The sequence below is a fragment of the Coenobita brevimanus genome, chromosome 14 (genome assembly GCF_032717465.1).
Source record: "Coenobita brevimanus isolate Jiangsu-jjx chromosome 14, ASM3271746v2, whole genome shotgun sequence".
Lineage (NCBI taxonomy): Eukaryota > Metazoa > Arthropoda > Malacostraca > Decapoda > Coenobitidae > Coenobita > Coenobita brevimanus.
The window spans coordinates 16,861,854-16,879,378 of NC_136967.1; the positions used below are offsets into that span (position 1 = coordinate 16,861,854).

The 17,525-nt window shown below is 41.5% G+C and overlaps 1 protein-coding gene across 3 annotated transcripts in view; it reads right to left on the reverse strand.

Moving 5' to 3' along the window:
• LOC145417504 (WD repeat-containing protein 37-like) overlaps window positions 1-17,525 on the reverse strand; it is a 390,073-nt gene that overhangs the window by 162,485 nt on the left and 210,063 nt on the right. The gene's annotated exons all lie outside the window — the stretch shown is intronic.

Below are 17,525 nucleotides of genomic sequence, written 5' to 3' on the forward strand. Positions count from 1 at the left end.
ATATAAAAGAACTAGAAATGAATACACAAGAATATATAGAGAAGAAGAAAGGAACTTTGAAAAAGGTATACTACACAAGTGTAAGGATGAACCCAAACTGTTTTATAGATTTGTTGATGGCAAACTGAAACAAAAGGAAGGAATCACCAAACTGAAAGTAGAAGGAGAGGTCTATGAGGATGCGGCAATGCAAGCAGAAATAATGAACAAACGTTTCCAGTCAGTTTTCACTAATGAAATGGAGTTTGTGGAAAGGGAGGGAGTGACTAGAAATGTAGTGATAAAAGATATTAAAATGGAAGTACAGGAAGTGTATAAATTACTAGAAACTCAAGATGTAAGGAAAGCCCCAGGACCAGATGGAATCTTTAACTTGGTACTGAAGGAATGCAGAGAACAATTGGCAGATAAGATTCACAGTTTAATTGTGTATTCTCTGGAAGAGGGGAAAGTGCCTCAAGAGGGGAAGAGGGCAAATGTGGTACCAATTTATAAGGGAGGAAACAAGGAAGAAACCCTGAATTATAGACCAGTGTCCCTAACTAGCAAGGTCGCAAAATTGTGCAAAAGAATTCTGAACGATAGATGGAAAAATATCTGGAAGAGATGAATATTTTGGCTGACAGTCAGTTTGGATTTAGAAATGGAAGGTCATGTGTTTTCAACTTGTTGAGTTTTTACTCAAGAGCGATTGATGTGCTAAAGGAAAGAGATGGTTGGGTGGATTGTGTGTATTTAAATTTGGAAAAGGCCTTTGACAAGGAACCCCATAAGAGACTAATGTGGAAACTAGAGCATATAGGAGGACTGAAGGGGAACCTCCCAGAATGGATGAGAGACTTTTTGAGAGACAGACAAATGAGGACAGTAATAAAGGATAAGATGTCTGGATGGAGGGAAGTAACAAGTGCAATCCCACAGGGCTCGGTGTTGGCACCAGTAATGTTCCTGATTTACGTAAATGATATGGTAGATGGAGTGAACAGTTATGCAAGTGTGTTTGTTGATGATGCAAAGATTTTGAGGAAGGTAGAGGTTGAGGAGGATTGTAAAATGCTGCAGGAGGATCTGGATAGGATACACAAATGGAGCAGGACATGGGAAATGAAATTCAATGCAAAGAAATGTAAAATATTGGAAATGGGTAAAAGTACCAGGAGGCCATCACTGAATTATTTAAAGGGTAATGAACCAATCACAAAAGCAAGAGAAGAGAAAGATTTGGGTGTGCTGGTCCAGGACAGTTTGTCACCTGAAAAACACATTAACAAGACAGTTAGATAGACGTATAAACTCCTGACTAATATAAGAGTAGCTTTTCGTTATATGGATGAGGAGATGATGAAAAAATTGATAGTGGCCATGAATCGCCCCAGGTTGGAATATGCAGCAGTAGTGTGGTCCCCACACAAAAAGAAAGATATGAACAAGATTGAGAGAATACAAAGAACAGCAACCAAAATGATCCCCAGTCTGTCAGATCTGTCATACAGAGAGAGGCTGGAAAAGCTGGAGTTGCCTTCCTTAGAAGAAAGTAGAAAGAGAGGCGACATGATTGCAGTGTTCAGGACCATGATGGGAGTAGATAAAATTGACAAAGAAGATCTGTTTTTATGGGATAAGAGAGTAACAAGAGGACACGGGATGAAACTGAAGAAGCCAAGCTGCTTGAAGGATATCAAGAAATATAGTTTTCCTTATAGATGTATAGACCTGTGGAACAGCCTGGACAAAGAGATCATCCAGTCTAAAAACTTGAACGAGTTTAAAGCTAAATTTGACTTAATGAGAAATGGAGACGGGACCCCATGAGCGTAGCTCATTTCCTGTATATCACAATTAGGTAAATACAATTAGGTAAACACACACACACACACACACACACACACACACACACACACACACACACACACACACACAGGTCAAGTACAGAGATAGAGCTCTTCCTGGATCGTGGGGAAATAATTGCTGAATCAGCAGCGAAAAGGAGACAAGCCTATTGTGATTATGTGAATGAGTGCATGAGTGCTGGTCCCATCGGACAATAGTTTAAAAAAAAAAAAAAAAAAAAAAAAAAAGAGAGAGCGAGAGAGAGGTTTCAGTAAAAAAGAGTACAAGATACAGTGGACATCAAGTTTCCATATGGTTGAAACATGGCGGACAGGGATGATGCTTCATTTACAACTAGTGGGGAGGATTTTGAGGGCTTCTCTGAAGATGATGTGGGAAATGGAAGTACTAAGCTGAACCAAACAAGAGTAGCAGGCGTAGAGAAAACAGCAGAGCGGAATGTCCAGGAGTTAAAAAAGGTATGGGCAGTAATTACAGAGTTGGAGGAATGGACCTTACAGCAGGAGAAAGAGATCAAAATTCTACAGATTAAACTGGAAAAAGTTTGCACAAGCAGTGATGAACAAGAAAGAGAAGTCACTGAATTAAAAGTGCGTAATGAATCTGCCTCAAATGAAATAAAACAGCTCAAAATGGAGAACAAGAGGTTGGAAGAAGAAAGGAAGAGGATGAAAAGCAAATTAGATGAGTATGAATCCAAATCAAGGATGCAAGATGAGCACATCAGGGAAATCAAGGAGCAACATAAGAGGTGGAGAAAATTCAGGAGGAAGGAAATGTAAATTTGAAAGAGATTACAGAACAAAAAAGCAAGGAAAAGGTGGAGAAGAAAGTGGTCAGCGTACTGAGAAATAGAGAATCTTTAGTCACGGATGTAGCAGATAAGAAAAAATATGTAATAATGTCAGGAGTAAAAGAAAAACGAATGACAGTAAGATCAGAAAGAGAAAGAGAACAAATGAGCAAGGTTAAAGAAATAATATCAGTAGTTACAGAGTTAGAAACATAACAGAGAAATTAGTTGGAGAAGAACAGGGAGGCTTTAGGAAGGGAAGAGGCTGTGTAGATCAGATATTCATTCTTAGATCTTTAGTGGAAAAGTTTCTAGAGAAGGGAAAGAAGTTGCATGCAGCTTTCATGGATTTGGAGAAAGCATATGACAGGGTGGATAGACAAGGATTGTGGAAAGTGTTAAGAATATATGGAGTAGATGGGAAGTTGTTGAATGCTGTGAAGAGTATGTACGATGGTGCGAAGGCTGCAGTGCGTGTGGATGGTGAACTAGGTGAATTTTTCTCTTTGAAAGTTGGGTTGAAACAGGGATGTGTCATGTCTCCATGGTTGTTCAATCTGTACATGGATGGGGTAATAAAAGAGGTACAAGGTAGGGTAGTGGATGTTGGAGTGGCCCTGGTGAGAGAGGATAGTGTCTGGAAACTCCCTGTACTGTTGTTTGCAGATGATAATGTGTTGCTGAATGAAGATGAAGGGGAGCTGCAAGGCTTGGTGGATGAGTTTGGGAGAGTGTTCAAGAAACGGAATCTAAAGGTGAATGTAGGGAAGAGTAAAGTGATGGTCTTTGAGAGAGGTGAAGTCAGTGAATGTACAGCGAGGTTGGATGGTGAGGAATTGGAAAATGTGAGTACGTTTAAGTACTTGGGTAGTGTGATGAGTAAGGATGGAGGTTTGGAGGGTGAAGTGCTTGAAAGGGTACAGCAGGGAAGAAAGGTTGCTGGTTCTTTGAAAGCAGTGATAAAAAACAGGGAAGTGAGCATGGAAGTGAAAAAGTTACTACATGACAGTTTTGTGATACCAACTCTAACGTATGGAAGTGAAGCTTGGACGTTGCTGGAAGGACACAAGTCAAGAGTGAGTGCAGTGGAAATGAGTTATTTAAGAGGAGCCTGTGGAGTCACATGGAGAGACAGGCTGACGAATGAGGATATAAAGGAGCGTTGTGGTGTTGATGTGGATGTGATAGGAAGCGTTATGAGGAACACACTGAGGTGGTTTGGCCATGTGGAAAGGATGGAGGGTGAAAGACTGACGAAGAGAGTGTATGTAAGTGATGTGGGGGGGGGAAGAGGGAGGGAGAGGCTGAGGATGAGATGGAGGGATGGGGTGGAGAGGTATATGAGAGATAGGGGTGTGAGTTGGGAGCAGGGCAGTGAGATGGCGGGGGACAGGGCGACTTGGAGGCGATTTGTTTGTGGCCACCCCAAACGGGATTGAGGCGTCTGGCAATAGATAGATAGTTATGGAGGGTAACAACGAAGGTCAAGAGAGAGTGAAGAAGTGTTTAGGTTAAGAATGTACAAGAAAGGACGGGCGAGGCCAATGAAGGTAAAGTAAGTCCCAGGTAATGGTAAATGAAATCATCAATAGAACATGGAAATTATCAAACAAAGAAGGGTTCAAAAATGTTTGGATAAGGAGAGATGCAAATGAGGAAGAAAGAGCTAAAATAAAGGAGTTACTGGAGAGGTATGTGAGAGAGGGGGTGTGTGAGTTGGGAGCAGGGCAGTGAAATGGTGGGAGACAGGGTGACATCGAGGCGATTTGTTTGTGGCCATCCCAAACGGGATTGAGAAGTCTGGCAATAGATAGATAGATAGATAGATAGTAATGGAACCAAAGGCACAAAACAAACAGAGAACGGAGGAAGAGAAGACAGTGTTTTGTTGGAGAGTTATGAATCAGAAATGGAGGAAGTGGTGCTGATGGAGAGAAGGAGAGAAGAGGGTATAAAAAACAACAATAAAGGTTTGAAGGTGGCATATACTAATGTTGATGGTTTAATATCAGCAAGGTTAAAAATCAATTATTTCTTGAGGGTACATGAACCTGATGGTATGTGCTTTGTAGAGACCAAGTTAAGAGAGGATATTGATGTCTATATGGAAGATGGTAAATACAAAATGTGGGGAAGAGACAGAAAAGAAAAAACCGGAGGAGGAGATCACAGCAGTGAAGAACAACATAAATGTAGATACTTGGAAATGGGAGAGGGCAAGGCTGAAGTGACAAATATGCAATTAGAAACTGGAGAGAATGGCAAGAGAGATATGGCAGTAGTGTATGTTCCCCCTAAGACAAGATCATGTAATGACGATGAATACCAGATGTTGTTGTCAGACATGGCTAGTTATCTACAGAAAGTGACTGAGAAAAGCAACAATATAATTTTAATGGGTGACTTTGATTTAGCCCCTGGGAGTAGGGGGGTCAAGCATACTCCCCTAGTATCCCTGTTTGTCATATGAGGCGACTAAAAGGGTTGGTGGTGGGTTAGTGTCCCTCCCCAGAAAACTGCAAACTAAAAAAACGAACAAGAAGACTCGGACAAGGACTGACAAAAAGATGATGACCAAGGACCGAACAAAGGACATGGTACGGATCGTGATGTGCAATGCAAGGCGTCCGAATGATGAGGTGAAAGAATGAGAATTGTCCAGGTGCTTGAGCATGCAAAAGTGGATGTATGTGGAGCAAACAGATTTCAACCCACAACTGTTCAAGTCTCACTGTTACAGATATTTTATGAATAGAGGACACCAGTAATCTGGTGTATGGATTTTTTTTTTTTCCCCATTTGTTTTTCCTTCCTCCGTTCTGTTATTAAAAAAAAAAAAAAAATGGAGAGGAGAGAGTGTGAGAGAATGGGAGTATGGATGGGGTATATGTGCAGGAGTAGGTGAGAATGAGAGGGCAAAGGAAGGAGAGTGTATTCTTGTGAGTAAAAGATGGAAGAAGAACATATGAGAATATGGATCAGTTGCCTCAAAGATTGTGTGGGTAAGACTGAAAGTTAGATATAAATGTGGGCGATTGTGTGCATGTAAGCGCCAATGCAAGATCGTGCAAGCAGAGTGAGAGAAGAGTTCTGGACAAATATGGAAGAGTGCATGGAAAAGTTTAGAAAGAATGAGAGTGTTTTTGATTGGTGATATGAATGGTAAAGTAGGGAATGTGAAGGTGGACAGAACAGTTGGTGAGTGAGGTGTGCCTGCTGAGATAGATGAGAATGGCAGTGCGTTAGTGGATATTTGTGACGGGAGGGGGTTGGTGATAGCCAATACCCTCCTAAAGCACAAACTGATCCACAGGTATACATGGCAAGTGACAAGAAGGGTGGGTGGTGATCTGAATGAAAGGAAGGCAATGATTGATTATGTGTGTGTGGATGAAAGGATGCAAAGATGTGTAATGGATGCAAGAGCTTATAGAGGTTGGGGGAGTGGACATTCTGACCACTAGGGTGGTGGCCAGAATCAGGATCCAAGTAAGATGGAGAAATAGAAGAATGGAAGGACGAGAGATAGGAGTAGTTGCAAGGAGAGTGGAAAGGTTACAAGAAGATGAGAAAAAGGCAGAATATAAGAGAGAAGTGGAGGAACGATTGGATGAACATGAATTGGAGCACATGGGGGATGTGGAAGGTGTGTGCAAGATATTCACAGAAGAAATATGTGAAGCATGTGATGTGGTGTGTGAGGTGAAGAGGAGACGGAAGGGGGTGTAAGGAACTGCATGGTGGAAAGAAGAGGTGAGACAGGCTGTAGCACAAAAGAAGAAAGGATACAATAAATGGATGAGAAATAGGGGCTTGGAAGAAGTGAGAGGCGGAAGAGTTACACGTAGAAAGGAAGACAGAGGTGAAAAGATTAGTAAGAGAGAGCAAGAAGAGAGTGGATGAGGAATTTGGAAGGAATTTGAGTGTAAAGTGGAGGGATTGTAAGAAAATGTACTGGGAAGAGGTGAAGAGAGTAAGACAGGGTGGCAGTGACGTTAGCAGGGGAGCGAAAGATAAAAATGGTAGATTACTAATGGAGAAGGGAGAAAAAGTGAGCAGATGGAGAGAATTATTGAACATAGAGAATGGAAGTAAAGCGAGTATCAGTGGCTGGGGAATGGCTGGGAGAAGGAGGGAGGTGAGAAGACAGGAAGAAATCAGTAGGACAGAAGTTGTGGAAGCAATGAAGAAAGTCAAATTAGGGAAAGCCCCAGGAATTGATAGAGTGTGTGGTGAAATGCTGAAGCATGGGAGAGAGATAATAGCAGAATGGATGTGAAAGAAGTGCAGATTGGCCTGGGAGGAAGGCAGAGTCCCGGAGGATTGGAAGTCAGGTATAATTATTCCCCTGTACAAAAGGAAAAGGGGAAAAAGAAGTGTGTGGTAATCATAGGTGAATTTGTCTTCTTAGTGTAATAGGAAAAGTGTATGGTATGATACTTATTGACAGAGTCAGGGAAATAACAGAGGAATTAGTTGGAGAAGAACAGGGAGGCTATAGGAAGGGAAGAGGTTGTGTAGATCAGATATTCATTCTCAGATCTTTAGTGGAAAAGTTTCTAGAGAAGGGAAAGAAGCTGTATGCGGTCTTCAAGGATTTGGAGAAAGCATATAACAGGATGTGGTGTGGATGTGGATGTGGTGCGAAGCGTTGGGAGGAACACACTGGGGTGGTTTGGCCGTGTGGAGGGGGTGGAGGGTGAGGGGCTGGCGAGGAGAGTGTGTGTGGGTGGGGTGGGGGGAAGGAGAGGGAGTGGCAGACCAAGGATGAGATGGAGGGATGGGGTGGAGAGGTATATGAGAGAGGGGGGTGTGAGTTGGGAGCATGGCAGTGAAATGGCGGGGGACAGGGCGACGTGGAGGCGATTTGTTTGTGGCCACCCCCTACAGGATTGAGGTGTCTGGCAATAGATAGATAGATACACAGATATGACAGAGTGGATAGACAAGGATTGTGGAAAGAATTAAAAATCTATAGAGTAGATGGGAAGTTGCTGAATGCTGTGAAGAGTATGTATGATGGTGCTAAGGCTGCAGTGCATGTGGACGGTGAACTGAATGAATTTTTCTCTTTGAAGGTTAGGTTGAAACAGGGATGTCTCATGTCTCCATGGTACTTCAATCTGTTCATGGATGGGGTAATAAAAGAGACACAAGGTAGGGCAGTGGATGTTGGAGTGGCCCTATTGAGAGAGGGTAGTGTTTGGAAACTCCCTGTACTGTTGTTTGCAGATGATACTGTGTTGTTAAGTGAAGACGAAGGGGAGCTGCAATCCTTGGTGCTTTTATTTATTTTATTTTTTTTTTGCGAGGAAGAAGGAACCAAAGGCTATGAGCCTGCACTAACAGTTCCCTCCAAAAGAAAAACAAAATACAATAGAGAGCCAAATTCAAGGTCCGATCATTTTGAGAATCCTGGACACACTGCGTTTGAAAACCTGGAGATCATAGGCAGAAGGAAATACTGACAGAGGGAGACAGTTCCAGAGCTGTCCTGTTGCATAAATGAAAGACTGAGAGTAACGGTTAACTCTTGCATTAGAGAGTTGGACAGAAAAGGGATAAGAGTTTGCTGCTAGACGGGTACTACACGCCCATCGTAGAGGTGGAGAAATGCATGCAGACAGTTCAGAGGAGCAGTGACCATTAAAGTAGTGACAGAAAAGAGATAAAAATGCAACAGTGCGGCGAATAGACAGAGGTTGAAGGGAGTCAGTAAGAGGAGGAGAGTTAATGAGACGAAAAGCATTTGACTCCACCCTATTCAGAAGAGCTGTATGTGGGGAGCATCCCCACACATGAGAGTTGTACTCCACACAGGGGCGGATAAAACCCCTGTATAGAGTCAACAATTGTGCAGGGGTAAAGAAAGAATGGAGTTGGCTTAGCACACCCAATCTCTTGGAAGCAGATTTTACAAGAGATGTAATATGATCTTCCAAAGATAAGTCCCGCGTAAATGAAACTCCAAGCATGTTCAAGGATGATGCAGGATGAAGCTGAATATTATTAAACATTATTGGGTATACCTGAGGAAGATTTTGTCGGGTTGATAGGTGTAAGAACTGAGTCTTAGATGCATTAAAAACAACCATATTATTTTTAGCCCAGTCAGAGATGCGAGCCAAGTCAGACATTAGGTGTGCCATAGCCTCATCCCTTGTTTGTTGAAGTAACTGCTGAGATGGGCGTTGCGGGAACCGAATGGAAAGGTGAAGGGTGGAGTCATCAGTGTATGAGTGGATAGAGTTAAATGTACAGCTTAGAAGGTCATTGATGAATAAAAGGAAGAGAGTTGGTGATAGGACAGAGCCCTGAGGAACACCACTGTCGATAGATCTAGGAAAAGAACGATGGCCGTCTACAACAGCGGCTATAGAATGACCAAAAAGGAAGCTAGCAATGAAGGCACAGATAGAAGGATAGAAACCATGAGAGGGCAGTTTGGAAATTAAAGATTTATGCCAGACTCGATCGAAAGCCTTTGTGATGTCAAGTGCAATGGCAAAGCTTTCGCCAAAGCCCCAAAAGGAGGATGACCAGGAGTCAGAAAGGTAGGTGAGAAGATCGCCAGTGGAGCGTCCCTAATGGAACCCGTACTGATGATCAGAAAGAAGGTTGTGATAGGAAAAATGCCTTAAAATTTTTCTACTGATAATTGACTCGAAAACTTTTGAAATACAGAACGTTAAAGCAATCGGACGATAGTTGGAGGGTTGGGAGTGGTCACCTTCTTTGGGACAGGCTGAATGAGAGCAAACTTTCAGCAAGTTGACAGACAAAGGCGAAAGAGTTTGCCTAGGCAGGGTGTAAGCACAGAAGCACAGTTCTTGAGAACAACAGGAGGGACCCCATCAGGCCCATATGCCTTGTTAGTATTGAGGCCAGTGATGGCAGAAAATACATCTGCTGAAGAAATTTTAATGTCAGCCATGAGGAGGTCAGAGGGGGGAAGTGATGGAGGAACAGCACCGGAATCGTCTAAGGTGGAATTGGAGGAGAAAGTCTGTGCGAAGAGATCTGCTTTATCAGTAAATGAAACAGCTACAGAACCATCAGAGTAGAAAAGAGGAGGGAAGGATGATGAGGTAAAGTTGTTAGAAAGGTTTTTGGTAAAGTGCAAGAAGGAGCGGGAAGAATTCAAGTCGGAGAGTTGAGAACATTTAGTGTGGATGAAATTATTTTTAGCAGAGCGAAGAAAAGACTTAGCACGATTCAGGGCACAAACGTAAAGATGATGTGATTCAGGGGTGGGTTGGCTCCGGTACCTTTTGTAGGCCCTCTCCTTGTTGCCGACAACATTACAACTAGCGTGATTAAACCAAGGCTTTCTTGCATTAGTCAAAGGATATGAGAAAGAAATGTATGCTTCCATGCCCGAGAGAATAACCTCCGTAATGTGCAAGGCACACTCAGATGGCTCCCGGCCATGGAAGCAATAATCATTCCAGGGAGAGTGTGTAAGGAACGGAATCTAAACGTGAATGTAAGGAAGAGTAAAGTGATGGTCTTTGAGAAAGATGAAGTCAGTGAATGTACAGTGAGGTTGGATGGTGAGGAAATGGAAAATGAGAGTAAGTTTAAGTACTAGGGGAGTTTGATGAGTAAGGATGGAAGTTTGGAAGGTGAAGTGCTTGAAGGGGTACAACAAGGAAGAAAGGTTGCTGGTTCCTTGAATGCAGTGATAAGAAACAGGGAAGTGAACACGGAAGTGAAAAAGTTACTGCATGACAGTATTGTGATACTAACTCTAACGTATGGAAGTGAAGCTTGGATGTTGTTGGAAGAACACAAGTCAAGAGTGAGAGCAGTGGAAATGAGTTATTTAAGAGGAGCCTGTGGAGTCACATGGAGAGACAGGCTGACAAATGAGGATATAAAGAAGTGTTGTGGTGTGGATGTGGATGTGATTGGAAACTTTAAGAGGAACACACTGAGGTGGTTTGGCCGTGTAGAGAGGATGGAGGGTGAGAGATTGGTAAGGAAAGTGTATGTGTGTGAGGTGGAGGGGGGGAGAGAGAGGGGGAGGCCGATGATGAGATGGAGGGATGGAGTGGAGAGGTATATGAGAGAGGGGGGTGTGAGTTGGAAGCAGGGCAGTGAAATGGCGGGGGACAGGACAACATGGAGGGAATTTGTTTGTGGCCACCCCGTACGGGATTAAGGCGTCTGGCAATAGATAGATTGAGAAATAGACTTTAATTGTAAAGATGTGAACTGGGAGGAATGGGACTCAGGAGGCAGCAAAGATTTGTGGGGCACTATAGTATTAAATACAACAATGAATAATGTGATGACGCAGTGGGTCAAAGAAGAGACACAATTCCAAGGTGGGGACATGACAAGATTAGATTTACTGATAACAAAAGAACTCACTGTAACTAAATCTTTGAAATATCTGTGTCCTATAGGAAAAAGTTATCATGTGGTCATTGAGTTCCAGATGATAATGCTGAACGTGGTGCCAGTAGACGAGCTTTACTGGCAGGGAAGTTACAGTTTCGGGAAAGCAAACTTTACAGGACTGAGAAAATTTTTCAAAAATGCGGATTGGAGAAAATTAAGAGAAACGAGAGATACAGAGGAAGTAGGATATCCTTCTAGACTTCTATAATTCGAGTGGAAAAATATGTGCCAAGAGTAAGGTGGAAAGAAAACAGGGAAAAGGAGTGATTTAATAGAAGGTGTATGATAGCAAAAAAAAGAGAGGGATATGGCATGGAACAAATGGAGAAAGAGAGGCAATAAGAGAACAAAGGAAGATTAAAAAAGAACTAGAAATGATCACACAAGAATACACAGAGAGAAAGAAAGGAGCTTTGAAAAAGGTATACTACACAAGTGTAAGGATGAACACAAAACTGTTTTATAGATTTGTCAATGGCAAATTGAAACAAAAGGAAGGAATCACCAAACTGAAAGTAGAAGGAAAGGTCTATAAAGATGCAGCAATGCAAGCTGAAATAATGAACAAATGTTTCCAATCAGTTCTCACTAATGAAAAGGAGTTTGTGGAAGGGGAGGGAGTGATTAGACATGTAGTTATAAAATGTATAAAAGTGGAAGTACAGGAAATGTATAAATTAATGGAAACTCAAGATGTAAGGAATGCCCCAGGACCAGATGGAATCTCTAATTGGGTACTGAAGAAATGCAGAGAACAACTGGCGGATCAGATTCACAGTTTAACCCCCCCCCATCCCGACGTTTTCTGGGCAGTGGTACGCCCCAGTCCCGACATTTTTGGACCTTTTTTTTTTTTTGGGCTCAAACATCCGCTTTTGGTGAGAAACATCAAAAATTCATAGAGAAATCGCTCACCTGAGGTTTAAAATACTCGATCCAGGTAGGAGTACCTCTTTACCTTACAAGGTTTTCTATCAGGCTGGCTGCAAAGAAAACGAGTTCTATGGGAGGATAACTATTCCACACCACTCATAAACGGTATTTATTTATTTATTTGGTACGAATTTATATGTAGTACGAGAGTATATTGGTTTCCAAACGGTAATACAGGCATTATAAGCATTGTTTCACTCACTAACTCATCACCATTCCTGACCTTTTTTTGCCACATTACCTGATCATCATTTCTGACTGTTTCTTCCTCTAATGTTTGTCCTCCACATTGTCATCGATTGGGGAATCACTCTGGCCCTGAATTTCGTACCGTGGCATGACATGGCTTTACTGGCCAGGTCACTGACAACAGGTGAATTGCTGAGAAAAGGGCATGCGGGGGGGGGGGGGGGGGGGGGGGAGAGAGAGAGAGAGAGAGAGAGAGAGAGAGAGAGAGAGGAGGTCATCCTGGGTAAGGCATTGTCCCTGCCTGGCATCTTGTAGAGGAAGATGTCCCATGTATACGTGCCAAAAATCACTTGCGAAAATTGAAAATTGTGCAAATTAGGGACCTTGCAATGTTGTCGCGTTAATTTACGTCTCCGGGATATGAGTGCAAATCACGTGAGGACGTGAATTCACGTCTCCGGGATGGGGCAGGTTAATTGTGTGTTCTCTGGAAGTGGGGAAAGTGCCTCAAGAATGCTGGACGGCAAATGTGGTACCAATTTATAAGGGAGGAAACAAGAAAGAACCTCTGAATTATAGACCAGTGTCACTAACCAGCATGGTCGCAAAATTGTGCGAGAGAATCCTGAAAGATAGATGGGTAAAATATCTGGAAGAGATGAATATTTTCGTTGAAAGTCAGTTTGGATTCAGAAGTGGAAGGTTATGTGTTTCTGATTTGTTGAGCTTTTACTCAAGAGAGACTGATGTGCTACAGGAGAGAGATGATTGGGTGGATTGTGTGTATTTAGTTTTGGAGATGGCCTTTGACAAGGTACCCCCATAAGTGACTGATGTGGAAACTAGAGCATAAAGGAGGACTAAAGGGAAACCTCCTGGAATGGATGAGAGACTTTTTGAGAGACAGACAAATGAGGACAATAATAAAGGACAGGATGTCTGGATGGAAGGAAGTAACAAGTGGAGTCCCACAGGGCTCGGTGCTGGTGCTAGTAATGTTCCTGATTTACGTAAATGATATCGTAGAAGGAGTGAACAGTTATGCAAGTCCATTTGCTGATGATACAAAGATCTTGACGAAGGTGGAGGTTGAGGAGGATTGTAAAATGCTGCAGGAGGATCTGGTTATGATGCATGATTGGAGCCGGATGTGGGAAATGAAATTCAACACAAAGAAATGTAAAATATTGGAAAAGGGTAAAAGTACCAAGAGGCCATCACTGAATTATTTGATGGGTAATGAACCAATCACAAAAGCGAGAGAAGAGAAAGATTTGGGAGTGCTGGTCCAGGATAGTTTGTCACCTGAAAAACATTAATACGACAGTTAGAGAGACGTATAAACTCTTGACTAACATAAGAGTATTATATCATTACATGGATGAGTAGATGATGAGAAACTTGATAGAGGCCATGATCCGCCCCAGGTTAGAATATCCAGCAGTAGTGTGGTCCCCACGCATAAAGAAAGATATAAACAAGAATGAGAGAATACAAAGATGGTCCCCAGTCTGGCTTATCTGTCATACAGAGAGAGGCTGGAAAAGCTGGATTTGCCTTCCTTAGAGGAAAGGGGCGACATGACTGAGGTGTTCAGGATCATGATGGGAGTAGATAAAATTGACAAAGAAGATCTGTTTGTATGGGATAAGAGAGTAACAAGAGGACACAGAATGAAACTGAAAAAGCCAAGCTGCTTAAAGGATATCAAGAAATATAGTTTTCCATATAGATGCATTGACCTGTGGAATAGCCTGGACAAAGAGAACATCCAGTCTAAAAACTTTGGTGAGTTTAAAGCAAAATCTGACTTATTGATAAAACAGAGACAGGACCCCACAAGCCCAGCTCATTTCCTGCATATCACAATTGGGTAAATACAATTAGGTAAATACACACCCACACCCACACCCACCCACCCACCCACCCACACACACACACACACACACACACACACACACACACACAACACCTGTTTGTACTGGATGGAAGAGTACTTAGAGGACATAGAATGAAACTGAAAAAGCCAAGTTCCTTGAAGGATATCAAGAAATATAATTTCCATACAGATGCATAAACCTGTGGAATAGCCTGGACAAAGAGATCATCCAGTCTAAAAACTTTAATGAGTTCAAAGCAAAATCTGACTTACTCAGAAACAGAGACGAGACCCTACAAGCATAGCTCATTTCTGGTATATCACAACACACAAACACACACACACACAGCAGACCTGTTTGTATTGGATGGGAATATAACAAGAGGACACGGAATGAATCTGAAAAAGCCAAGTTCCTTGAAGGATATCAAGAAATATAGTTTTCTATATACTGTACATGCACAGATCTGTGGAATAGCTTGGACAAAGAGATCATTGAGTCTAAAAACTTTAACGAGTTCAAAGCAAAATATGACTTATTGAGAAACAGAGACGAGACCCTACAGGTATAACTCATTTCCGGTATATCACAATTAGGTAAATACACACACACACACACACACACACACACACACACACACACACACACACACATTAACACAGACAGAGTAACAAACACAATACAGGAAAGAGAAGGATGGGTGGACAGTATCTATTTAGATTTCAAGAAAGCATTTGAAACAGTACCACACCAAAGACTTTTATGGAAACTGTACCATCAAGGAGAAATTCGAGGCAAACTGTTTTGTTGGATGCAAGATTTTCTCATAAAATGAGAAATGAGAACAGTACTAAGGGGAAACTACTCATCATGGAAAGAAGTCACTAGTGGAGTACCACAGGGTTCAGTGCTGGCACCAATTATGTTTTTAGTGTATATAAATGATATAAACAGTAACACTGGAAATGAAAGCTATATGAATATGTTTGCAGATGATGCAAAAATACAAAGGAGAATTACTAACACAGACTCTTGTAAAGAGCTACAAGAAGAATTAAATAAACTTCATGAATGGAGTAATACATGGCAAATGGAATTCAATGTGGACAAGTGTCATGTAATCAAGTTTGATAAAAGTGGAAAAAGACCTGATTGGGATTATACGTTAGGAAATAAAACCCTATACACATCAGAAAGAGAGAAGGACCTAGGTGTGATTATCAATAACAGACTATCTCTGGCTGACCACATCAGCGAGAAGGTACGGAACATGTACAGGTAACTCGCACGGAACACGAGGGTTTCGTTCCTACCGTGCCGTGTTAGGTGCGAAATCGCGTATATTTAAACTACTCCGTATTTTGCTCCCTAGACCCCCCAAATGTGTTGTTTTGCTGTTATCTGTCACTAGAAAGCACTTTAAGTGGTTAGAAGGTTTATTTAATGTTATAACTCACAAATACAGTACTCCTAGCAAAACTTCCACACACAAATACTGTACGTAAACACAAGGAAACATTCCGACGCCGATCATAGGTAATAAATTAGGTTAACTGGTACCAGTGCTTTAACTTACAAGTACATACCAGAACAGTACATATTTAACTTAGAAATGCAGTACTGTGATATCGAATGATTTCAGTACATAATCTGTTAGGAATGGCTGGTATGAATACATTTTCACCTTTTTTATATATGTTTATGGTAGTTTCGAGTTATTTTTTACGTTATCGTTGTGCCCATGCTTGGAAAAGGGAGCGAAAGAGTTGAATTTTCAGTCCTAAATGAGAAAACTGCACGTCCTCCAAGGCTAGACTCTGCCACGGGAGAATAAGGTGGAGGGTCAGTCCGATTAGCAATAAGGAAGTTGTGTCACAACTTCCAGCTCCCACACCACGAGAATGGCTAAAAATAGAATCGTAATGCAGTTTCAGAACGAACAATAAGTCTAATTATTACGAATACAGATGCAAAGCAGAAATAAATACGTTTACAGACAGGGAAAACGTATTTTTTCCGTCATAACATGTTCATCTTTCTCAATCATTTTACGTTCATCTTTATCATTTTACCTTGTTATTTTCGCAATATATATTGTTGCCTCGTAAACAGGGTGGTTGTTTGTGTTTTGCAAGGGAGGAAAAAGGTTGTATTTTCTGTCTGGGTCGAGATAATGGGTGTAACTATGTGTGGTTAGGCATGGCCACGAGCGAAAAAAATCGTACATCCACTCATCACGATAGCCGGTGGTGAACTGACAGTCTAATGACAGATGATACTTGAGACGGTGAAGTCAAGGTCATGTCCCAGATTTTCGTTCACTTCCCGAAAGTTTTCACAGTTTTCTACAAGTTGCAAACCATTACAGCAAACCTGAGCAAATAGGTAAAGATACCAAGACAAAAATGTATTTTTCTCTTATTATAAGTAACGAACAAACAAAAAAAAGGCAATATTCCGACGCCGATCATGGGTAATCATATAAATCAGGTTAACTCCTTTATTTAATGCTTTAATTGCTTACAAGTACATACCAGAACAGTAAATATTTAACTTACAAATACAGTACTGTACAAAAGCAGTACAGTAAGAGTTTAACGAACAAACAAAAACGGCAATATTCCGACGCCGATCATGGGTAATCATATAATTCGGGTTATCTGGTTACAAGGCTTTATTTAATGATTTAACTTTATTTAAGTGCTTACAAGTACAGTACATACGAGAACAGTAAATATTTAACTTACAAATACTGAACAGCACTGTGGAAAAAACGAACAAATAAAAAAGGCAATATTCTGACGCCTATCAGGTAAACTGGTTATAAGACTTTATTTCTTGCTTTAACGTTATTTAATAGTACTTTAAGTTGCACATAAACTTACCAGAACAGTACGGTACTGTAAATATTTAACTTACAAATACTGTGCTACTGTACTCGGGAATGTCTCACTCACTGAATAATTTCCCGCCTAGATCGTCACGTAATCAAAACAAACCGCGCGCTGCGGTGACGTTCGAGGATTTGATATTTCAAAGGCCTCTCCTGCGTTAATTTGTAGTTTTCATAATGGTTTTTAAATCTTACGTTGTCTTATATGTATCCCAGCCCTTACCGTGTATAATTGCGAGCGCGTTCCGTGAGATCGTGTTCCGTGCGAGTTACCTGTATACACTGCTTGCAAATATGAGAATAGCATTCACATACATAAATGAAGACATGCTAAGAAGGATAATAACATCATTCATTAGACCAACCCTGGAGTATGCATCAGTAGTCTGGAGTCCTCATCTCAAAAAACACATAGACAAGATTGAAAAAGTTCAAAGGGCCGCTACAAGATGGATACCAAGCTTAAGGGACCTAAGCTACGAAGAAAGACTAAATAAACTGAATCTACCAACACTACAGGAGAGAAGGAAAAGAGGTGACATGATAATGCTATATACATGCATATCAGGGAAGGAGAAAA